Raw genomic sequence first — 25,045 nt, 5'->3', positions numbered from 1 at the left:
TGCACCTCAGGAACTTGGGGTCAACCCCCTTAAGAGATTCTACTTTTGTGATCGGAGTTTCTTGATGACATTTCTGTGCCATTTGGGAACTTATTATGTGTGGTGTGGATGGTGGAACTGGCCATGCCGACACAGTAACTCACAGTTCCCAAAGTACCTGGGACCAAAAGAGAAAAATACCCCACTGTCTGCTTTTAATAAAAATTGTGTGTGTGTGTGTGTGTGTGTGTGTGTGTGTGTGTGTGTGTACCTCTACACACCATTACACACATGTACACGAGAGGGGACAACTTTCTGGAGCAACTCTCTCTTGTCACTGTGTTTTTGGGGATCCAATTTAGGTCATTAGACTCACATTGCAAGTGCTTTTGTCTCTGTCTGACTCCCTTTGTGTCTTTTGAGACAGGGTCTCATTGTGTGACCCAGGCTATCCTGAGACTCACTGAGTAGAACTCACTCAGCTGGCCTAAACCTCGGGGCAGCTCTCCTAGAGCAGCCCCCCAAGTGCCGGCACTGTAGGAATGTGCTACAGTTTCTGTCTATTTGTCTCTTAATTCACGTGGTATTTAGAAATTCCTTTCTAGAGGCTTAATGTATTTTATTGCTGTATTTTGAAGTTGACTGTGGGGACAGTTTCCTAGAGAGCTTTAAACTAAGCGGAGCAAACTTGCTGCAGATCTGCAAGTCTCCTCTTCCTAGTGACTTATCTGTCTTTAAGCCTGTAAAGATCCCCAGGGGAAAGGCCCCAGCCCAGAGCATCAATTTCTTTTGGGTTCATAGTCTAAGCTCCTAAAATGGCCCAGAATGCAATCTGAGGAGGAGAGGCATTCATCTAATTCATTTTGCTCTCGGAGCAGAGAAGTGTTGTATGTGATTACAGATGGAGCCTTTAGGAGAGCAATAAAAATAGCTCTGACAGCCATTTCCAATAAAAAAATAATTCTTCATTGGGCAGAATAGCCAATCAATGAAGACACTCTTGGAGCCCTTGTTTGGCAGTGTGTTTGGAGATATTAAGTCTCCAAAGCAGGCATGGAGAAGGGCTATGTGATTGATGCAGTACAAAATCCATATGCCTCATTTTAAGAGAAGTGTCTTATGATCTTTAAGTTTCAAAATAAGATTTCCCTTACAATCTTTTTTCTAAATAAGAATCGACAGAGTGATGGTTCTCTCACCTCAGGCTCTTGTGAGGGTGTCATTTTTTTTTTTTTCACTAAAATTGCCATTTAGTATAAAAGGGGTTGAAATTGTAATAACTGTGGCTTAGGAGCTATTCAGAGGGCTGTAAGGATTTCTTTCTACTTTTAGTGCCGAGGAGTTCTGTTTCTTCACTGATAAGGCAGGAATTGGGAAGTAGAGAGATTGTGAAAAGTTTACACAAAGCAAGTTTTATTATAATTGGTAATTGTACAAATTAAATAGGAAGAGTGTTGCACTAATTCTGCATCTGTGCTCCTGAACATTTCTTTGCTTTAAACAACACACTTTTAAATCCTTAGTATTGTATCTTATTGTGGCCAGGCGTTCTTCCTGGTGAAGATGTAATAAAGCTTTTCGCCTCTATTCATTTGAATGTAAATTCATTCTGAGGCTTAGTGAGTACATTGATTTTATGTTTGATGGAGATTAATGGTTTAACAAAATGATAATATGGATTGCTGTCTCTAATTTCTACATTATTATTGGATTTAACTGCCTTTTTAACCCACACAGAGTCTTTAAATATTTTTTTTTGTTGCAGACAATGTTAAATAAAAATATATAATGATAATGACAAACCAGGCATGTTAAGAAAAGAAAATTAAGATTGTGGGAGAAGACTAAAGCCGACTGCAAAGCACTCATTCTGACTGGTTGCATTTGTTACTTTTCTATACTGTGATAACACACCAGGAACAAAAGCAGCATATGAAAGAGTTAACTTCAGCTTAGGGATCCAGATGGACAAGAGTCTGTCATGGTGGGCCGGTATGGCTGTGGAAGCAGGAAGCTGAGGGACCACATCTTCAACCTCAGATGTGAAGCAGAGAACTGGAAATGGAATGGGGCTCTCAAAATCTTCCCTCAGTGACCTCGTCCTCAAACAAGGCTAAACCACCTCCCCAAACAGTGCCACCAACTGGTACTGTTCAAATACATGAGCCTACGGGTGTCATTGTCATCAAAAATCACCATATTGGCAGAATTTAGATGAATATAAATGGACTAATTGAAATTGTAAGAGATAGTTGGGAACAAGCCTAAGCTTTGTTTACTCAATTGTTCTTTCCTCATAAAATGTTCTTTTTTTTGAAAGGAAATATGGTCATATGGATAAATGTACAAAAGCATGTGTTAAGATCTTTACAGATTTTCTTTATGTAATTACATATAATTATATTCTCTCATCCCTCATTTTTAACCCCCAAATTCATTTAATATATTATAGCTGAATTTCTAATAATAAAATATCACCACAATATATAGATTGTTTTGAACCTTCCTAGTTATTATTTCTTCAAATATTGTATATCAACAATGCACTGTAAATATTTTCCTAAATTTTTTTCATCCCCCTCCTTCCCCTACTTTAAAAAACATTATGTGGCTGGGTGTTTTTTCTGAATTTATGTCTCCGTACCACTTGCATGTCTACGTGGTGCCCATGGAGGCCAGAAGAAGGCATTGGATTCTATGAAACTGGAGTTAGATGATTGTGAGCTGCCATGTGGGTGCTGGGAATCAAACTGGGGTCCTCTGAAAGAGTAGCTGGGGCTCTTAACCTCTGGGCTACCTCTCCAGCCTCCCTGCTTTAGCATTTTTTGAGTGCTGACCCTGATGTTTACTGAATATATGATTTTGGGTTTAATGTGAAGGTTTCGGTAACTTTAGTTATAAAAGTTGGAAGTATCAAGATCACTGGGATGGGGTTGCTATGAGGGTTGACTAAGGTATCTTATATGAAGGAGGCTAGCTATGGGAGGTGGCCTATATATGCAAATTTCTCTTCCCATATCTATGGACCTTTCTTTATTCAATATGGAAGTGTAATCAACCCCTTCCATCATTTACTCTCTGAACTGGAGAGACAGCAATCTACAAATGGTTTCCTTGTCTGTAGTTTAGCTCCTGTATGCCTGTTCCTCAGACTATAAGTAAAGTGGTCATTCTGTGGCTCATGTCACATGCACAGTGATGATACTACCAAAGGCATGCTCAAGTCTTATAATCTATCTTCTTCCTTCCTGTCCAGTTTCACTTTATGCATTTCTTTCCTGCTCCATGTTTTTTTTTTCTTCTGCCTACCAAGGTTCCCATAGCCTACTTTCCCCCTTGACAACCTGTTATGGATTGAATTGGGTTCCCCTTCTCTCCACCAAATATGTTGATGTTCTAACATTCAGTGTCTGTGAATATTGTCTTATTTGGAAATTATGGTCTTTTCAGATGAGCAATTTAAGATGGAATCATTAGGATGGGCCCTAACCCGACATGGCTGTGCCCTAAAGGACACACACACACACACACACACACACACACACACACACACACACACACAGAGAGACAGAGACACAGAGACACAGAGAGACAGAGACAGAGAGAGGAGAATGGCTCAATAAAGTGAATTGACATATGTATCACCCCACTTTCTTATTTTTTTCAAGTTAGAACACTTGAAATCTGCTCTTGGTGATTTTCAAAATTAGAATTCTTTTTCTTCAGATTGCTATGCTGTGTACTTGCTAGACTGGAGTCACAGCCTTTAAAAGACACAGCTTTAAGGATTCCTCAAAGTTAGCTTTAAGACATAGTCAAAATTATCTTTAAAAATCCTTTTATAATAGATCATTAACTATAGTACATGAAGTTTTATTGGTGGGTATACCATCTGGGACACTGATTTTTAATGTATCCAAAAGTCAAGAATCTTAGGAAGGAGGCTTCCCAAATAAAGCCAGTGGATGAGAGAAAGCAGTCTCATTTTAAAGCTGGTCTTCCAGCCTGTGGAGGCGGCACATGTAGCTGGTTCATATTATGCACCCACTCTCAGAGTGTAAACACAGAATGCTTGTATTTTATTTTATTTTTCACATTTATAGCTTCCAGCTCTGCTCTGAGGAACCTCGGCCTCCCACAGAGAACACAGTCAAAGCTTGGTTGCATAACTTTTCAGGCCGTATTCTATTTCTTTAAAGCTTAGTCCTTCTTGGGGTGGGCTGGGGGGAAGGTGAGGGGGGCCGGAGGGTGGAGAACAAGGGAATCCGTGGCTGATATGTAGAACTGAATTGTATTGCAAAATAAAAATAAAAATTAAAAAAAAAGCTTGGTCCTCATTTAAAGACCTCAGTCTCTAGCTTACAGCTTTCCAGCCATAAGAGTTCTACCTATGAGCGCCAGTGGAAGGGTGGTGCTCCAGCAGTCCACCGACAAGTGACTCTGTCTCTGACACATTCACGTCTGCTAGACAGTGAAGGTCCTTCTAGGACTTGGCCACATTCTCTGGCTGGATCATATTGTATTCTTTTTGCCATATGCTGTGAAGACTTAGTTTCATTTGTGTTCTCTGCATACCTTTTGGACTTGCAGGCAAGAAAGGGATCTGTTTTCACACTTATTAAGAACCGTTTCCTTGAGATGTAAACAAGGTGGCTTGTTTCTATCTAGCAGTCATATTAGATCTATGAAATGTTTATTTCCTCTACACAAATAATAATAATGGACCAGTAAACATATTGGCTAGTCCACCAAAGGTTAGAAAGTATGACTTCTATTTATTTGTGTGTGTGTGTGTGTGTGTGTGTGTGTGTGTGTGTGTGTGCGTGCGCGCGCGCGCGTGCGCGCACGTGCGTGCGTGTGTGCAAGTGCATGTGTTTGTATATATATATATGATTACCCTGGGCCTCTTTCCTCTGGTGCTGTCCACCTTGTTTGGAAACTGCTCTGAAGCTCACCAAGAAGGCTAGTGAGCTCCAGGGAGCTGCCCATCTCTGCCTCCCCAGCACTGAGATTACAAGGGTGCACCACCACACCCGGCTATTTTTAAAAGTGAGTTCTGGGGATCAGACTTAGTTCTTTATACTTGCAAGACAAGCATTTTGCTTATAGAACTCCCTCTCCAATCCCCCTCATTATTATTTTCATGTTTTGTGAAATATGTGGTATATATGTGTGTGAATGGTATGCATGTGTTTGTGTATGTGTGGATGCACATGTGTGACAGGGTGCATGCAGAGGCCAGAGACCTATGTCTGGAGTCATCCTTAATTGCTCTTCCACCTCATTCATTGAGGCAGGGCCTCTCAATCACACTTGGAGCTTGCTTAATGGCTGGTCTTGCCAGCCAAGTTGTTCTGAGGATCCCGTTTCTGCCTCCCTAAGCTGGAATTACAGGTGGGCCATCACATTCACCTGGCATTTCCACGGGTACCAGGAGAATCTGAACTCTACTCCTCACACTTTCGAGCAAGTAATTAACCACACGATATTTCCCCAGATCCACTGCCATTCTTATTTTTAGCTTTTTTCTTTTTACCTTTGACCAATGTCCTCTTCTCCCTACCCCTGCCCATTGCTGTGATCCACCATATACTTTAGATTCATACTGACTCACAAGCCCTATAAAATTCATCTTCTTTATGCATACAGTTCCATGATTTTTAGGATCTTTGTCAGATTGTACAATCATCACAACTATTTGATTTTCATCACCCCATAGAAACCTTGTACCATTGGTGGGCATACTCCATGGCTTCCTCTCCTCAGTCGCTGGAAACTGGCCATCTACTTTCTATCTCTGTGGATTTGTTTATTGTAGACACTTCATGGGAATTTCCTGAGCCTTTGTGTCTAATTTCTTTTCACTTAGTTTAATGTTTTCGGAGTTTACCTGTGTAGTTGTGGGTTGTCTAGATGCCCTTGAACAGAGTAAGAGTCATCTGTATGGAAATCTCATTGCATTTATCCATGTGTCAGCTGATGGACCGTTGTCTTGTTTCCACTTTCTATTGTGAGTAGTACTATGCATGTTAGTGCTTAGCTTTTTTGTGCAGTTGTATGCTTTTAATTGTCTTGTGTATGTACCTAGGAACAGAATTGCTGGCTCATATGGAACTTGGTGTCTACTTTTTTGAGGAACAGCCAAACTGTGTTTTGAAATGATAGCATAATTTTACATCTCCATTAGCAGTAGATGAGTATTCTGTTTTTTGTTTTTTTTGACAGCGTTTCTCTGTGTAGCCTTGGCTGTCCTGAAACTTGCCTTGTAGAACAGGCCAGCCTCGAACCCACAGAGATCTACCCACCTCTGCCTCCTGAGTGCTGGGATTAAAGGTGTGCACCACCACCTAGCTGAGTGTCTGAGTTTTTCATATATCTTTTTTAACATTTGCTATTTTTTTTCTTCTTTTTGAACACGACCATCTCAGTGACTGTGAAGTGGTATCTCCTTGCATCTCTAATGAATACTGATACACATGTCTTCATTTTCTGCTGCTTTGAAGGAATGCCTATTCTAATCTTTCGCTTGTTTTGAAAATTGGGTTGTCTTTTCATTATGGGTTCATAGGAGATATCTATTCTTTTTGTTGTGGGGCATGATATTTGCACATTATTGTATACAAGTATACAAGTAATCAAACTCAAACATGACAATTGAGTCTGGGTAATAAGCACTTTTATCTCTTCAGTAATCCTTGTGTGTGTGGAATTGAATTCTATTCTAGTCATTATGAAATAGATCCTAGATTTTTAAAGCCAATTGTTACATTGCTATGGCAAAGAATAATTAGGAAGAATTCACTATCTGTGTGTCTGAGCACTTTACTAAACTTTCTGTTCCTCCTTCCCCATGCCATTCCCAGTCTGAGGTGGCCACTATTACACTGCACTCATTCTTTATTCTCAAGACTAAATCCTTATTGACTATATTATTTGCAAGTATTTTCTGTGGTGAGTTGTTTAAAAAAGAAAACACAAAACCCTTCTCCATGATGCCTTTTGATGCACTTAGCCTTAAATTTTGACCATGCATAGATTACTTTTTCCTGTTTTTCTAGAGCTGGGTTTGAACTTGAGGCCTTGTGCAGACAAGTGCTTGTCACTGGCCTGTCTGCCCAGACCCTTCCTCTGTATTCTTGTGCTTTTGATTCTAAGAAAAAAATGTTCTTTTTTTTTTTCATTCTGAAACAGGATCTAATCAAGGATTACCTGTTGCCTTTCATTATATCAAGATAACTGTGTGACCTAGGCCTGAGAGTAGTGTATGAGATATGGAAGGTCCTCCTCAGATGGTTGTGTCCTCTTTTTTTTTTTTTCTTCCATCAGCAACATTTCTCTAGATTTCTTTTCTTTTTTCCTTTTTGAGACAGGGTCTCACTATACAGCTCTGGCTGTCCTAGAACTCACTCTGTAGACCAGCTGGCATCAAACTCATAGAGATCTTCCTGCTCTGCCTTCCAAGTGTTAGGATTAAAGGCATGTGTCACCATGCCTAGCTTTTCTCTAGATTTCTTATTTGGCCTCTTTTAAAAAAAATTTTACAATTAAACAAATCACCTTATAAAGTTTTTTTTAACTGTTCTTTTTTCTTATAATTTTTCTTTGCTCTTTAGAATTTCATATATATATATATATATATATATATATTATATAAGTATGACCACATCCATTCCTTTTCTAACCGCCCTCAACATGTCCCTTTTCCAACTTCATGTCCTTAAAATTTTATTTTGATAAATCACTAAGTTTCGTACGTGCATGGGTGTGGTTATATCCACTGGAGCATGGGAAGCACACCAGTAGCCACAATCTCAAGAAGAATGATTCTCCTTCCCCGGTAGCCATCAGCTACCAATAATTCCTCAGTAATGGATGGGGCCTGGAAAGAACCTCTGTCATCTATGTCAGAATTTTGGCTGGTTTGATCTCGTGCAGGCCTTATGCAGGTAACCACAGCTTATGTGAGTTCATGAGTTCAAGAGCCATGTCATGTCCAGAATTCTGAATCACATCCTATGCTTCCTCATCTTCCAGCTCTTAACATTCTTTCTACCCCCTCTTCTGCAATATTCTCTGAAACTTTGTGTGTGTGTGTGTGTGTGTGTGTGTGTGTGTGTGTTTGTGTGTATGTGAAGATGTCCCATTTAAGGCTGAGCACTCAGTCTCTCATTCTTAGCAATGAAGTCATTGGAATCATATGACTATGTTACATATATTGGAAAAGTCAATCTTATTCCTAGCCTTGTAAATAGTAACTTCCATTTCCCATTTTTCTGAATTCTTCCAGAAAATTCTCTGTAAATATATGTGTAGAGATAAATACACACATCCCCTGGATTTCCTCATCTACATGGTACCATAGCATTTATTCTTTGTGACTGGCTTCTGCACTTTCCAGTATGTCTTGGAGGTGATTGAGCATCAGCACATACAATGCTACCCAATTCTTTGTGGCTCTATAGTATTTTGTTGTGTGGACATTTAATTACTGGGGGACATGCAGGCTGGTTCAGTTCTATTAACTATTTAAAACACATATCCAACCACTTCAAGAGCCTTGGCCTTTTTATTTTTCCATTTTGAACTGACAGAATAAAAGGGGTAAGAGCATTGAGATAATTTTCTTCACATGCCTGGCTTTTAATGAGCTATTTTAGGTTGTCATGACTTTCAGATAATACTTGAGTGTAATACTAATCAACTTAATCTTCCAAGTGAAGGCTGATGATTCACTCATTATTGAAATAGAAATGTCTGACTTAGTCATGCAGGGTTGAATTAGAGCAATTTTCCCCCAAACTGTCTCTGATAAAGGAGTCAAATTTTGTTTGTTTTAAAAAATTTACCAGTCCTGTGTATAGCAATACTTTGGTAGCATGTAGCACAAACAAGTGATCTGAAGATAAAATTTAAAAGTGCATCTAAAGTATAAATTCTCGATAGTTAGTATAGAGCAGTGATTCTTAAACTGTAGCCTGCCTTGACCACTTCTTGCCCCTTCTCTACCCCATTGCTCCTTCTTCCCCCTCTCTGCTCTTCTTCCTTCCTTCTTTTCCTCCTCTTCCCCCTCCTGTCCTGTCCTGTCCTCTTTTTCCCTCTGAGACACAGTCTCACCCTGTGCATCAGTCTGGCCTCATACTTGAGCATCTTTCTGTTTACAGCCTCTCAAATGCTGGGATACAGCATGTGCCATCACATCAAGCTAAGATTTACAACTGCCAGTGTGAGAATCAACTTACGTTTTTGTTTATCGACTTATCTAATCTCAGTTGGATCTATGGCAGTGCTACTTTTAGAAGAAAATGTATATCTAAGCAGTTTTTGAAGTCTGCTTTAATAAAACTTCTGGTGGAGAAGTCAGTTTCACAGAAGTATTGGGGATGTCTATTGAAGATGAGATTTAAAGACAAACTTTAGCAAACTAAAGATATTATTTAAAAATATTTGCTTTCTATTAAGCAAGTTGTCCTGTATTTTCAAGGCTTATCTTAAGTTTTCATTAGTAGTTAATTCTAACAATTGAGCCTTTAAAATAATAGCTAAATTTCAATGACCAAAAAAATCATTTTATCTAAGATCTGTGAATTTTTCTTCATGAATCACCTTTAAATTGTAAATAAAATTAGAAAATGTTATCAAATTATTAAGAAAGTTGGTGTAATATGAAGATAATCACCCAGGGCTGAGTAAGTAGCTCAGTGACAGAGAACTTGATTAGCATGTTCAAAACTCTGGGCACCACCTCCCACAATGTAAAACCCAAACCAAATAAAAATAAAATAAAATAAAAAACTAACCAATGACCCAAAACAACTACCAAAAAAAAACAAACAAAAAACAAAAAACAAAACCCCAAACCCCCCAAAACCCAATCAAACCACAACATAAAAAATGTCTATAACCTATTTTTCTGACCATTACTGCTGAAATATGGAACATGTCACAATGCTCTCCTAAACTTCCAAAGTTTTCTTATTTCTTTTCTTTTCTTTTCTTTTCTTTTCTTTTCTTTTCTTTTCTTTTCTTTTCTTTTCTTTTCTTTTCTTTTCTTTTCTTTTTTCTTCTTCTTTTTTTGGTTTTTTGAGTTAGGGTTTCTCTGTGTAGCTTTGACTGTCTTGGAACTAGCTCTGTAGACCAGTCTGGTGGCAAACTCACAAAGATCCACCCACCTCTGCCTCCAGAGTGCTGGGATTAAAGGTGTGTGCCACCACTGCCCGGCTCGAGGTTCTTTTTCCTTTTAATTTCATCTGCTATTGAATCAGACATGGCAGCCCTTTGCATGGAAATTTCTTAAATTTAAAGCATGCTGAATATCACGGTAGGTAAACAGTTCTAATGTGTATTTTTTTTAAATAATTAGAGGCCAGTGGCCATGGTAGCATATCTCTGCAATCCCAGCACTGGGGAGATGAAACAGGAGGGTCAGGAGTTCAAGGTTACCCTCCATTAAATAGCAGTTCCAGGACAATCGGGCCTGTCTCAGAACAAACAAACAAACAAACAAACAGTGTGACATCAAAACAAAACTTTCACTTTATAATTCAAGCATACTACAGAGGTTTTCTTTTGATTACCTTTATAGTTTAGTTTACATAAATTGATGATGATGATAAGGTATCATGATGAGGAGTAACTTGCCTATTAGTAGCTTAAACCTTTTCCTGGGTCCTTGAAAATGCACTTGCCCTAAAATGGTAGACTCACAGAGAAAACTCATTCTATGGCTTCAGTGGCTTAATTTTTTTAATTTCTTTTGGTTGTTGTTGTAGTTGTTTTGTTTTATTAGTTTTTCCAGACAGGGTTTCTCTGTATAGCCTTGGCTGTCCTGGAACTGGCTCTGTAGATCAGGCTGGTCATGAACTCACACCTGCCTCTGCCTCCCAAGTGCTGGGATTAAAGGTCTGGACAGTGGCCTATAGTTAACAGAGAAACTCTAATACTGTTACTAGTTTTCCTCTTGCAATCTGATTCTTACAGAGTATGGTCAATGAGAAAGCATTCCTACAGGCATGTGTGTAGGAAACTATTCTCTCTTATGCTGATACTGTTGAGCTCATCTGGATATAAACAACGGAATTTTTTTTTTAAACAAACATTCCTTTTTTTTAGGTGTAGGTACTTCTTGCTTTGACAAAATGCCTGCACTTTGGCATGCTCATATTTTTTCCTTGTATTTTAATTTTCTTTTCGAGACAAGGTTTCTCTGTGTAGCTTTGTGCCTTTCCTAGAACTCACTCTGTACCCCGGGCTGGCCTTGAACTCACAGAGATCTGCCTGCCTCTGCCTGCTGAGTGCTGGGATTAAATGCATGCACCACCACCGCCTGGCTGTTTTTTAATTTTTTAAAAACTAAGACTACATCATTTTCCTTCTTCCCCTTTTTCCCTCTACCCCCTCCTATATATTCTCCTTGCTTCCTCTCAAAATCATGGCCTCTTTCTTGTTATTATTACATATAGTGTGTGTGTGTGTGTGTGTGTGTGTGTGTGTGTGTGTGTGTGTGTGTAGTGAGTCTTTTTTTGTCAGACTTTCTTTTTGGGACCGCCAGTCCCCAAATAATGACATAGAGACTTATTATTAATTATGAAAGCTTAGCCTTAGCTTAGACTTGTCCCTAACTAGCTCTTATAACTTAAATTAGCCCATTTATATTAATCTACATTCTGCCATGCGGCTTGTTACTTATCCTCCATAACCTGCATCTAGATTCTAATCCTGAGTTCCTCTCTCTCCCCTGAAGTCCTACCTTGTAGCTAGAGTTTTCCTGCCTGGCCCACAGTCAGGGCAAATCTCTCTCACCTGCCAGTCCCACAGCCACTCAGACCCAACCAAGTAAACACAGAGACTTATATTGGTTACAAACTGTATGGCTGTGGCAGGCTTCTTACTAACTGTTCTTACAGCTTAAATTAATCCATTTCTATAAATCTATACCTTGCCACGTGGCTTGTGGCTTACCGGCATCTTCACATGCTGCTTGTCATCGTGGCGGCTGGCAGTGTCTCTCTGACTCAGCCTTCCACTTCCCAGCTTTATTCTCCTCCTTGTCCCGCCTATACTTCCTGCCTGGCCACTGGCCAATCAGTGATTTATTTATTGACCAATCAGCAACACACTTGACATACAGACCATCCCACAGCACTACCTAGTCTCTCCTGCCTAGCTATTGGCCATTCAGCTCTTTATTAAACCAACCAGAAGGCCCCTTAGGCAGAGACACATCTTTACAGTGTATAAAAAGATTATCCATAATGTGTGTGTGTGTGTGTGTGTGTGTGTGTGTGTTTGCCTAAATATATAAATACAACCTGCTTTGTATGACTTGTATGTTTATACTTTCAGGGTTGATCATTTGAAACTGGGTAATCAATGAGGGGGCTCATGCCTGTTGAGGACTGTTTGCTCTCAGCATTGCTTAGTTGCTTACAGGTCTTGTCTATGGGTGGGGCCCCGTAACGTTTTCCCCTTCCATGTCAGCATGTCTATTGGTATTGTGCTTGTTCAAGTGTTGTTTAGGCAGGCATATTGTTGAGGTGTAGGTGCAGCTTCCCTGTCATTTCTAGGAGGCACATTCTCACAGCAGATTTTCTGGTCTTCTGGCTCTTAAAATCTTTCCAGCACCCTTTCCATGATGTTCCATGAGCCTTAGGTACAGAAGTTGTGTTGTAGATGTATCACTTAGGGCGAGGAATCCCACTTTTTCTCTGATTTTTGACTGGTTGTGGATTTCTATGATAATCTCTGTCTGTTGCAAAGAGATGTTCTTTGATGAGTGGTAAGATCTACACTTATCTGTTGGTATAATATGGATAAATATTTAGAATGTATTTAGGAATTATGCTGGTTCTGTAAAGTGGCAGTAGTAGGGTCTCTGTCCTCTCTAGCCCTGGATTGTTGGCTTGGTTTCCAGTACCAGGTATGATTTCCCTCGTATTGAATAGACTTAAATCCAGTTAGGGAGCTATGAGTGCCACTCCTGCACCCTTGGGTTATCTTTCTAACCTGGTTGTGATTGTGGTTCATAGGAGTTACAGCTGGTTAGGACTGTGGGTTGCTCCCCTTCCGTAGCAGCTAGCAGTCAGGGCAGGAACTCAAAGCAGGAACCTGCCTGCAGACACTCAAGCACAGGCCATGAAGGAGTACTGCTTTCTGGCTTGTTCCTTGTTTTTACTTGTTCTGCTTTCCTATACACCTCAGGACCAACTTCCCAGGGATGGTGCCACCTATAGGAGGCTGAGCTCTTCCATATCAATCATCAATCAAGAAAATGTTCCATAGACTTGCCCATACATAGATAGGTCAGTCTGAATGAGGCAATTCCTTAACTGAGGAGTCCTCTTCCCAGATAACTACAGATTGTGTCAAACTGATAAAAAAAAAAAAAAAAACCTAACCAGCACACAGCTAAAAACAAGCAAGCAAACCATGGCACATGTGTCAGATGTCTCTCTACCATTTCCATCTTCCACAATCTGACAAATGAAACTATTCCTGTATGTGCACAGATGCATAATAATGTCATCTGACTTACTGTTCAAAGTTGCCCTTTGTCCCAGTCAGGGTTTCTGTTGCTTAGCCAAAACACCATAACCAAAAAGCAAGTTGGGGAGGAAAGGGTTTATTTGGCTTACACTTCCACATTGTTGCTCATCACTGAAGGAAATCAGGGCAGGAACTCAAACAGGGAACTATCCTGGAGGCAGGAGCTGATGTGGAGGCCGTTGAGGGGTGCTGTTTACTGGCTTGTTTCCCCTGGCTTGCTCAGTCTGCTTTCTTATAAAACCCAGGACCACCAGCCCAGGGATGACAGCACTAACAATGGGCTGGGCCCTCACCCATTGATAACTAATTGAGAAAATGCCTTATAGCTGGATCTCATGTAGGGACTTGCTTAAATGAGGCTCCTTCCTCTCTGACTATTCTAGCTTATGTCAAGTTGACACACAAAACCAGCCAGTATACCCTTCATGTTAATTTCAACCTGATGTCTCCAAGGTGGAAAGTTTATAGCAGGCAAAGAGAGAAGTGTGAATGCAGAAGAAGAAGAAGAAGAAGAAGAAGAAGAAGAAGAAGAAGAAGAAGAAGAAGAAGAAGAAGAAGAAGAAGAAGAAGCAGCAGCAACAGCAGCAGCTATTGAACTTTGGCACAGAAGTGTAGGCCAAATAAACTCTTTGCTCCCTAAGTTGCTTTTGATCATGGTTTATTCCAGCAATAGAATGAAAACTAGGAGAGCGTGTCTGATGGGCTGATGTCCATCCAGCAGTGTTGGGAAGGTATTTGTCATTATGTTTATGAGCTCTGGCTATGCTGAGTCTTTCAAAAACGAGTTTAGTTACTAATACGGAGGTTCAGGGTCATCTGGTCTGACATATTTTGACAGATGCAGGATGGGATATTTTAACCCAGGTGCTATGATTAAATGAAAATCCCTAGGGATCAGGTTGTACCACCCAGAATGATGAAGGCATCTCCTTTCCTTTCTCCTTTCTTCCATCTTTCTGCCTATTTCCATTTTTTAAACTTGTTATGAACAATACAGCTAAGATCATTCTGTGTTGGTCTTAGTGCAAACACATGTTTTTTTCCTTCATCCAAGAATGAAGTAACTGGATCATATGTCAAATTTGATATATAAAGTACTTTCTAAGGTAGCCACATCATTTCCTGTACTCATTGCCTTGGGTTTGGGTAATTATTAGAAGGTTAGCTGTACACTGCTTGCTTAGTGTTTAGTAAGAAACAGAACCATTAACAGCCAACACTGCAATGCCATGTCTAAGTTTTCCTTCTGGACCAAAGGGTCAGGGAGTGCTGTTAGCGCTATTCTCCTCTGTCAGCTTTCTCTAGCTACTGCTCTTCCAGGAACATCTAACTTGAAGTGGGACATGGCCCACTCCCAGGGGCAGCCCTGTATCCAGTGACTGACTGATATAGACCTGATCATGTCCAGTCTTCTCACCCAAACACAGCAGGGCTAGAACATTAACCATCTGACTTCAGAGCTCTCTGGGAGTGGTCTAAGGCTTTTGTTGGAATTGCATGCATTGAAGTCCAGTCCCTGCTTTTTTTTTCTCTCCTCTCTCAGAAGAGGGCTTGATTTCTAGAGCATTTTCCAATGAACCTCTTTTAAAATTTATTACATATTTTTTAGTGTGTATGTATTTGGGTGTGCACATGCCACAGTGGGTGTGTGGAGGCAGAGGGCAGCCTGTAGGAGTTGGATCTCTATTTCTGCCATGTGGGTATCAGGGATTGAAATCAGGTGGTCAGGGTTGGTAGCAGGTGCCTTTATACCTGCTGAGTCATATCACTGCCCCCTTAATAATTAGTGTTTTGTGCATTACTGTTCATCTTCAAGGAAGCTAATCTCAAAGGCTATTGAGATAGATGAATTGCTATCTTCTAGGCATTACAAATTACATTTACACTTGCTTTATTAAGTACATCACTTTATTGGCAAGGATCTGAATTTTACTGCTGTCTGAAGCCAAACTCCAGTCCGTCAAGAGATCAGCATTTGTTGTCTCAGTATCTACCAAGAGATGGCAGTGAAACTCAAGTTAAACTGCATCTATTTCTAGGGCACAAGTTTAATCATCACAGAAATTCCCAGCGCTTTGTTACTATGAACAGTATCTTTGTTGAGTTGTCCTATGCCAAACAGAAAAGGATGTGAGGTGACAAACTTTGGAGAATTTTGAAGCAATACTTTCATGGGTCATTTTTGGGCATCAAGCTGAGGGCTACTACTGAGCTTAATCCCCAACCATTAGGATGCGGCTTTATTTTTTCATTTAGTACTTATCTTGGTATTGTAGAAACATCTAAATAAAGTGGATTATTCTTAAATTGACTTTTTACTTGTTGTGAAGCTGGAACTAGAATCTAGTGCCTCATGCATGCCAAATGTCCACTGTGCCACTGACCTACACTACCTACCCCTCTACAGTAAACTTTAAAAATATCAGCAAAAGATGCCTTATAACAGAGAATGCCCAGTATTCAGAGGCTGAGGCAGGAGGATTGCCTCAAGCTCAAGACCAGCCATACAAAATGGTGTCCTGTCTCAAATAAAAAACAAACACAAATGTAACAAGATGAAAAGCCCCAAATCACACAGTGTTACACTGGTGTTTGTCCAGCTCTACCTTTCTTCTGTAGCTGGAAACACGTGGTACATAAGACTTGAAGTGGTTGGACCAAGGTCTCCAGGGACAGAGGGCTAAACTCTGGTTGCAAGCTTCTTTCTCTGTTCTGTGTCCCTCTTTCTCCAAACTTGGGACTCTGGTCATGCACAGGTTTTCAGGTAGTTACACACTTTCATTCAGAGTGGAAAACACCATTGACGTCCTCCTAGGATGTGACTGGTGATGGGTGTGGCATTGTCAGGCCAGCTGTCCGTGATATTCCAGTGACTCTGAATTTGGTGTCATCTAGAACTGTTCTTTTGATTTCTGCATTTCTAGTAATTTCTAATCCATTATTGTTAAGGTTTCTGCCATAAGCAACTCCTCAGATTTAAAAATATTCTACCTTGACCACTTGAATTGTGCAGCTAGAGCTGGTTAACTAGTTCTCTTTTGCTTGCTTTAAGTTCACCTTATGGTTGCCCAAACTCTCCTGGGTGAAGTACTGTTGTTTAGTATGTAAAACTCACAGGGAAGTCTGTATTAGAGTGAAAATAACCACCCACCCACTTCATCTTTGGAGATATCAATATTAATTTACCTGACATTTTTTTCTTGGCCAAACCAGCAGATATCCTAGTTCCAAATCTTATTGATGCTTGACAGCAGTTAACTTTAGGGAATGGCCCACATTCTGAGGTCATTTGTTGAAAACTGAGGGAGAGTCCAGTGCATGAAAAATTATGATTGTTCTGTAGATGCTTGTGTATGATATGGCATGTGCATGTGTGTGTGATGTACGTGTGCAGGTTAGAGGGCAACTTGTGATTTTTTTCTTTCACCTTTATGTAGATTATGAAGATCCAACTCATATATCAAGTACTTCACCGGCTGAGTCATCTTGCTGGTCTTCACATTTATTTTTTTAACCACGTTGTCTCCACAGATTAAAATTAGCATATACTTAATTCCCTCTGTCTCTACAAACGTGGACTCATGGTAGCATCCTACAGAATTTGAAGGTATAATTATAAGCACCTTGTTTATTAGATGGTTTAAGTCTCCTATTTCTTTGTTAATGTGTGTTGGATATGTGTGTAAAATCGAGGAAGAAGGTAGGGGAGGGGAGAGAAGAGAAAGGAAAGGAAAAGAGGGAAACATAGAGAAGGAAGAAAGAGATGTTTTCTGTCTTTCCCCTTCATCCTTTCTTCCTAATCCCTACTTGGGGCAACTCAATCACCAGCCGTCAATTGTGTTTCAGCAGTGTCTTAGTTAGGGTTAGTATTGCTGTGCTGAAACACCATGACCAAAGAAACTTGGGGAGGAGAGGGTTTATTTGGCTTACACATCCACAGCACTGTTCATTAGTAAAGGGAGTCAGGACAGGAACTCAAGCAGGACAGAGCCTGGAGGCAGGAGCTGATGCAGAGGCCAGAGAGGAGTGCTGCTTGCTGGCTTGCTCATCGTGATTGATCAGCTTTTTTTTTTTAAATAGAATCCAGAACTACCAGCCCAGGGATGGTACCACCCACCATGGACTGGGATCTCCCACATAAATCATTAGTTAAGAAAATGCCTTACAGTCCTGCCTACAGCCCAATCTTATGGAGGCATTTTCTTTATTGAGGTTTCCTCTTCTCAGATGACTTTAGTCTGTGTCAAGTTGACATAAAACTATCCAACATAAGCAGTTAATTTTTCCCACACTGAGGGTCCTTTTAAGAAGACCCATGTATCATCAATGTAAAATCAGTTTATCCTTCCCAGTGGTCCCGCTACTCTCCCTGAGCACAGTGTGCTAGTTGGTTTTTTGTCAACTTGATATAAACCTGGTCATATCTGGGAAGAGGAACCTTAATTAAGAAAATGCTTCTGTCACATTGCCTGTAGGCAGATCTGTAGGGTATTTTCTTGATTAATGATTGACGTGAGAGGGCCCAGCCCTCTGGTGGCGTGTCATCCCTGGGCAGGTGGTCCTGGGAAGTATTAGAAAGCAAGCTGAGCAAGCCACGGGGAGCAAGCAATAAGCAAGCCCTCTTCCGTGGCTTCTGCTTCAATTCCTGCTTTGAGTTTTTGCCTTGGCTTCCACTAATGATAAGACTACAACCTGTAAGCTAAAAATACTGTTTCTTCCCCATGCTGCTTCTGGCTGTGGTGTTTTATCACAGCAATAGAAAGAAAACTAAGACAGATGTATAGGTAAATGCTCAAATGTTTTAAGCCTTGGATTCCTTATAGACAAACTGTGGTTAAGAATACTCAAGATGCTGATCACCTGTGAAGATGGGTATGGGACTTAGTACATAGCATTGCTTCTTCATCTTTAAAAATGTCACTCTTTTAGATTATCACTGGAACAGAATGTCAGTACCTAAGATCTGGTGGTATTATACATTCTACGTTTTTTTGAATATCCCTCAAAGGAGGAACATTTAACCAATTCAAATCCTCAAAGAAAGGGATGCATTTTCAGTGGAATTTGAAGTTAGTTGAATGGCAAGATCGGATGAAAGGCTGTTCTTACCTTCTTCATGGCTTCTAGGAATTATTCCATAGAAGAAATTCATACTTGTTTTGTCTTTGGCAGATTTTTTGGTTTAGGGATATGTGAGTTCTTGATTGTTAGGAAAATTACTTTTCCATCCACTCTTTCTTTCCTTCACTTCTGGCCTTTGTGAAATCTCTGCTCTGTTAGTTTTACCAGCACCTTTGAACACCCAAATATTTAGAAATATGGCTCTTTTGTTAAGATTGTCTGATATTGGCATGCTATGTATGTACTAAACACTAATTATAATTTAGATTTAAGACTATATTTATATTTTAATTAAATTTGTATTTCTGCATTCAAGTTTTGACAGTTTTGTGTAGTGAGTCTTTCTTTGTACTTTCAGCCAGCTCCAAACAGTGACACAGAGACATTATTAATTATGAAAGCTTGGCCTTAGCTTAGGCTTGTCTTGCTAGCTCTTATAACTTAAATTAACCCATTTATTTTAATCTACATTCTGTTGCTTGGCTTGTTACCTCATCTCACTGTTCTCATGCTGCTGCTTCTGCATCTGGTTGGCGACTCTGCCTTCTTCTTCCCAGAGTTCTCTATTTCTAGAAGTCCCACCTACACCTGCTGCCTAGCTTTTTATTACAGCAATCACAACAATATATCTTCACACAGTGTACAAGTATTTCACAATAGTTTGGAATGTTATGTTTCTGATACTTTGTAGATATATTGTAAGTTATGTGGCTAATAATGTGTTGGTTAGTTAAGCACTAAGATTTCTGAAATGCAAGTCATTACTTCATTATTTAGAAGAAAAATATTTAAATTTGCTAATTAAAGTAAATTAGGGAGGTTTAAAATGTCTCTGTAATATTGTAATTTGGTGGATTGCTAGATAAGCTTGTAGCAAGTGCATTGCACACAGAATCACTGTGAGAAAATAAATAATAGAATGTGTGAAAAAACATTTTAAAATTATAAGGTATTATTTATAGATATGCAAATAATGACTATTACTGCCAAAAATTTGACAAACCAGATTCGTGGTCACTGTTGTAAATAACTAGATGAATTTTAAAGATGGAAGAAAATAAACGTGGCTCATAGGTTTATGATCTCTGAACTAAAAGGTTTGGTTGTATCATCTTTAAGAAAATCTGCACTGATGGATGAAGAGATAGCTCGGTCTTTGTAAAGTGCTGGTCATCCAGTTTGATCCCTGTAGCTCATATAAAACAGCTGAGCATGGCTGAACAGGCTTGGAAACCTAGGAGGCAGTGAGAGGCAGATACTTCGGGTTTGCTGAACACACAGCTTAACCTACTTGGCAAGCTTCAGGCCAATGAGAGATCCTGTCTCAACAAACAAGGTGAATGGTACTTGAGGTCAACCAAGGGAGGCTGACCTCTGACCTCCACATGCATTCATGTACACATCTAGGAATGTTTTGCACACACAAGTGCACCTGCATATGCGTGAACACACACACACACACACACACACACACACACACACACACAGCATTTAAAGTCTATAAAGACACCAGCAAGAATTCTACAGTGGCAAAACACTCTCATAGCTACTGCTTTTCTCTCTCATGTCAGACGCATCGGCCACACTTGTGTCTGATATATTAACAGATGAGAGTTGAGGTCAGACTTGCTAGAAATTGTTGGTGTAATGATGTGTGACATTTGGTAGTTAAACATGGCTTTTATAGTCTAGAAGAGTCTGGGCTCTCATCTTTGACCTATCTCAGCATTTTTAATGAGTTCACTTTCTGATGACATACTTTGCAAAACTGTACATTTTATCACTCAATTAATCAAACTTGATGCAAAGCTTAAAACTGGGGCATTTCTTCCAAGAAAAATACTTTCCAGGTGGCTCAAGCACAACCAAGTTAGATGTTTACAGGTCACACCTACAGGAAATGAAATGTGGGTTTTTCTCTTGCTTTTTGCCTCTCAGGTTCTGTTGCTCAGAGTCATGGAAAGTTCCCATTGCTCCTGAGGTTTTTGTGATGTGAACACCTCCTCTTTGTCAGTGTAGTGATACTTGCTGGTGACAAAGGAGCTGGTACTGTGGAGAAGCCTGATGTCTGTGCCCTGGGCTTTGGAAGCTCTTTTGTTAAGACTTTGTTTCTTCTAGACTGCCTAATTAGCTCCAGGCTTTGGTCTGGTGTAGCTAGAGTTTTCCTGCCTGGCCCACAGTCAGGACAAATCTCTTTCACCTGCCAGTCCCACAGCCGCTCAAACCCGACCAAGTAAACACAGAGACTTATGTTGCTTTCAAACTGTATGGCCGTGGCAGGCTTCTTGCTAACTACAGCTCAAATTAATCCATTTCCATTAATCTATACCTTGCCACATGGCTCGTGGCTTACCGGTATCTTCCCATGCTGTTTGTCATCGTGGCGGCTGGCAGTGTCTCTCTGACTCAGCCTTCCACTTCCCAGCTTTATTCTCCTCCTTGCCCCGCCTACACTTCCTGCCTAGCCAATGGCCAATCAGTGTTTTATTGATTAATCAGCAACACATTTGCCATACATCCCACAGCAGTCTGGGGACTGTGGAAGTCTATGTTTAACTGCCCTGGAAGCATCTCCAAAAAGATGCTGGTTCAGCCTAACTGGGGTGCATCTTGGCTGCCTTTGGGTGAGAACTTTATTTTTAAATGCACTCCCTATTTCAGATGACTGCTGAAGTTAGATTATAGTGAGCAGAGCTGTTTCATTCTTAGATACTCTTTCTTGTTTAGTTTGGGTCATAACTGTTCTCTTTTGCCGCTACAAGAAGGGCATAAATGGTAGACTTCTCTGAAAAAATGTTATGTGTGTAATATAAAGATTATTTCCTATTTTTAGTTTTTTTTGGACAAGGTCTTGCTATAATGGCCCAGGCTGGTATTAAAATCTTGATTTACAGATGTGTGCCATCACCCCTGGTTTTATATTTTTGTGAAGGATCAACTCTATCTCCTTTTCTTTGGGGCCTTCTTTCACTCAATGATAACAATAAATAAAACAAGATACAATAAGATGAACAATTCTATTGTGATCTGCATGCTGAGGAAGAGTTTATAAATATGTAGAGAATGGTACAGCTGAATCCACTTACAGTACATAACTCACTGTAATATAGGGCAGAATGAAATAAGGGCCAGAGAGGACTATTCATAATATGCTTTGAGTGCTCAAAGAATTTAATAAGGGGACCAGGGAATGCTTTCTAGAAAATGTGGAGTTTGAATTGGGCCTTTAAAGGAGGGGTTTTATAGACAAAGATTAGGCTGAGGTTACTTCCTGTCTGTGAAGAGGATGGGAAAAGACAGCATTCATGAGAATGCCTGGTGGGTAGCTGGAACATGAATGGATTAGTGCTGATGAGTGGATGCTTCATGGGTGGGTTTGCTAGAAGATGAATCCAGAGAGGCAAATTGAGGCTGGATCAAAGAAAGGCCTGACTTTTCCCTTGAATTATTTTGAAATCATGTTCTTGGCTTCAGTGCAGTACATTTCAATAAAGCAGAATTCATTCGGAAAGACAGGTCATAATATTATTTGTCTTATTTAGTCATCTTTGGAAGAACTGATCAAATGAGGTTAGCTGCCTGCAGGGACATTGGGAAGGATGACACCTGCCACAGCTGTGGCATCTTCATGTTTTGAAAGAACCCCCTGACCTTCAGATGATCATCGCTTCATTTCTTTAACACTTGACTTTGCTTTTCTTTGTCTTCAGTTCTTGTCATATCACATGTTGTCTTCACTTCCGCTAAAAATAAAAGATGTTAATAACTTCAGAAAGTTTGGAAACAGAAGGGAAAGAGAATACTCGTGCACACCTCACCCCCTTCCATAGCTGCTACCAAAAATTTTGACCCTTATTTGGTGGGGATTTTGGTTGTTTTTACCAATATTTTCCCCTTAAGTAACACTTTGATTTTATTGGACAAATAAACTCTTCTCAGAACACTGGTTGGGGTAGCTGTATGAATGTTAACCCACACACAGTCTGGTGTGGGGTTGTTTTACTTCAGCTTTGGTGATTGGTTTAGAGTTGTGGTAGTGGTGGTGGTGGTGGTGGTGGTGGTGGTGGTGTGTGTGTGTGTGTATGTGTGTCTGGTAGGGCCAGGCAATTCAGATTTAACTCTATGGCTTCAGCTGGAACTGAAAACTCTTCTGGAAGAGTCATGTTTTTCTGCTGGGACAGCCCAGGAAACACAACCTAAGTATGAAGCTGTTGGTAGCCATTTTGCTACCACTTGAGTAAGAATGGATCCATCTAAGGAAGCAGAACCAGGAGACAGAGAGACAGCTTTCTCATGGCCTCTCTGGAGCATAGCCACAACAAAAGTTATCCTTAATCACTGTTTGCACTGTGCAAACTGTGCATCGATACATGTAGGTATGTATGCACATTTTGCTTTTTTCACTTTGCATTGTCCTTCTGCCACTGATAACAGAACGTAGACATACACACACATTTGAGTTATTTTAGGGGCTTGGAGCTCAGGAAAGACACAGCCATTGGGCACAGGGGTGGTCTAGGTATTGGGGGATCAAATTTGTTATTTTTTTATAAACACTTTTTTATTTATTCATTGAAATATCAATCATTTTCTTGTGTTAAAGTCAACTGTCTCTCATCCCTTGGTGGTCTTTCTGGGCATGTGTTTTTCCTTGGTTGCCCAAAGGAAAGGGTACTTCTGGGTATCCTCCAAGTCAGCAAGTCAGTTTTTTTGAGTGGAGAAGCAGCTATACTAGGTTTCAGCTGTTTGGCTGGGATCACACCTGGACATTGATGTACTGTTTCTTATTTAAAAGATTTATTATTTTAATTATGTGTCTGTGTGGGATTGTGCATAGAAGTGTATGTGCCCCCAGAGGCCAGAAGAGGGAGTCATACCCTCTAGCTAGAGTTAAAGGTGGTTGTGAGCTGCCTGATGTGGGTATTGAGAGCTATACTCAGTTCCTCTGTAAGAGCAATATGCATTCTTAAAGCTGAGCCATCAGTACAGCCCCACGGTATGCTTTTTCTTATAAAAAGTTTCTTGTGCACTTCAGTAATTGGAAATATGGCAAATTTGGGACATTTTGAAGAAAAATAGTAGACAGTATTATATGCTTACCCATTCATTATCTAAGAATTTTTTAATTAATGAAATCCAGCTAAAGTGAGCATCAAGGGTGGCCTGCAAGGACAACCTGCAGATGCTTTATACACACTAGATTCGAACTGTGCTTTAGACAATGTGAATCTGATAGCTTTGTTCAGAACATTTCACCCAAGATCCAGAGAGTGCACATGTCTAAATTCATAGAGAATATTCTGAAAAATCACATAACAGACCTATCATTTTATGTTGCTAACTAAAGATAACAGTATCTTTTCAGTCTTATCAGCCAGGATTTAATTTCTGAGACAATTCTCACTCCATAGCCCACAGGCTTCCAACTGGCAATCCTCCATCCAGCTTCAGAAAGTTGCAATGCTATATCATATTTATATTGATGTTGTCAAAATATTAATAACTTTGCTTAATGGAACTATATATAATATGTGATTAATGTGAGCACATTCAAGTCATTTTTAGAACAAAAAAATGTAGAAATGGAATTGTGGATTCTTTTAGGACCGGGGCAGAGTTGCTCCTGTCCCTATAAGCTCCGTTCCTCCTGCCCCAGTTTGGCACAGGTGCTGTGGTGGAGGCAGTAGTGGAGAAATCTGCATGGGGCTCTGGTGATGTCTTCCGCTGCACAACAGAAGGGGAAGAGATGGTGAATGCGAACAGATTGTCCAAGCTTGAACTCTGACGCCCTTCATGCTGCTGACGGTGGTGTTGCTCTCGCTGTCGGACTGTGACTGTAATCATGATCTCGGCAGGCATATCACAGCCCCAGTTATTCTGCAGATGGTTGACACCTAAGCTAACGAAAAATGTGCATAATCTGTGGGAGAACAGATTTCTGCCAACATTTCTGGAGCTAGCAGGACATGAACTCATACCTAAGCTGTCTTAATGTCTGTGAATTCCTGACTAGTTAGTGAGTAAAAGACCAAAGCTAGGCATTTAAATAATAATAAAAAAGAAAGTTAACTTTATACATTGGAGCAGCTTTGCATTTTTAAAATGAATGCATCTTTCTTTCATGTACTTGTTCTCTTACCTAGCTCTGGATTTCAAACCAAACATTGCGATTCAAGTTCATCCCAGTTGGACAGCATGCCTCTCTCTGCCAGCTATTTGTTCTGCCATTATGAGAAAGTTCCATATCAAGGCAGCAAGGCAGACTGGTGTCGTGGGATGGTCACTATACAGGGATGTTTGAGAATGATTCTTTCTAGCTGTGTCTTCATGCTCTATGGACCTTAGTTACCCAACCTGTGAAATATTAAATGTGGGTCATTGTAGTATTTTGCTATTTTGAACC

This window comes from Peromyscus eremicus, chromosome 3, assembly GCF_949786415.1.
Source record: "Peromyscus eremicus chromosome 3, PerEre_H2_v1, whole genome shotgun sequence".
Classification (NCBI taxonomy): domain Eukaryota; kingdom Metazoa; phylum Chordata; class Mammalia; order Rodentia; family Cricetidae; genus Peromyscus; species Peromyscus eremicus.
The sequence above is the reverse complement of the archived record's forward strand: the minus strand, read 5'-3'. Positions refer to the sequence as shown.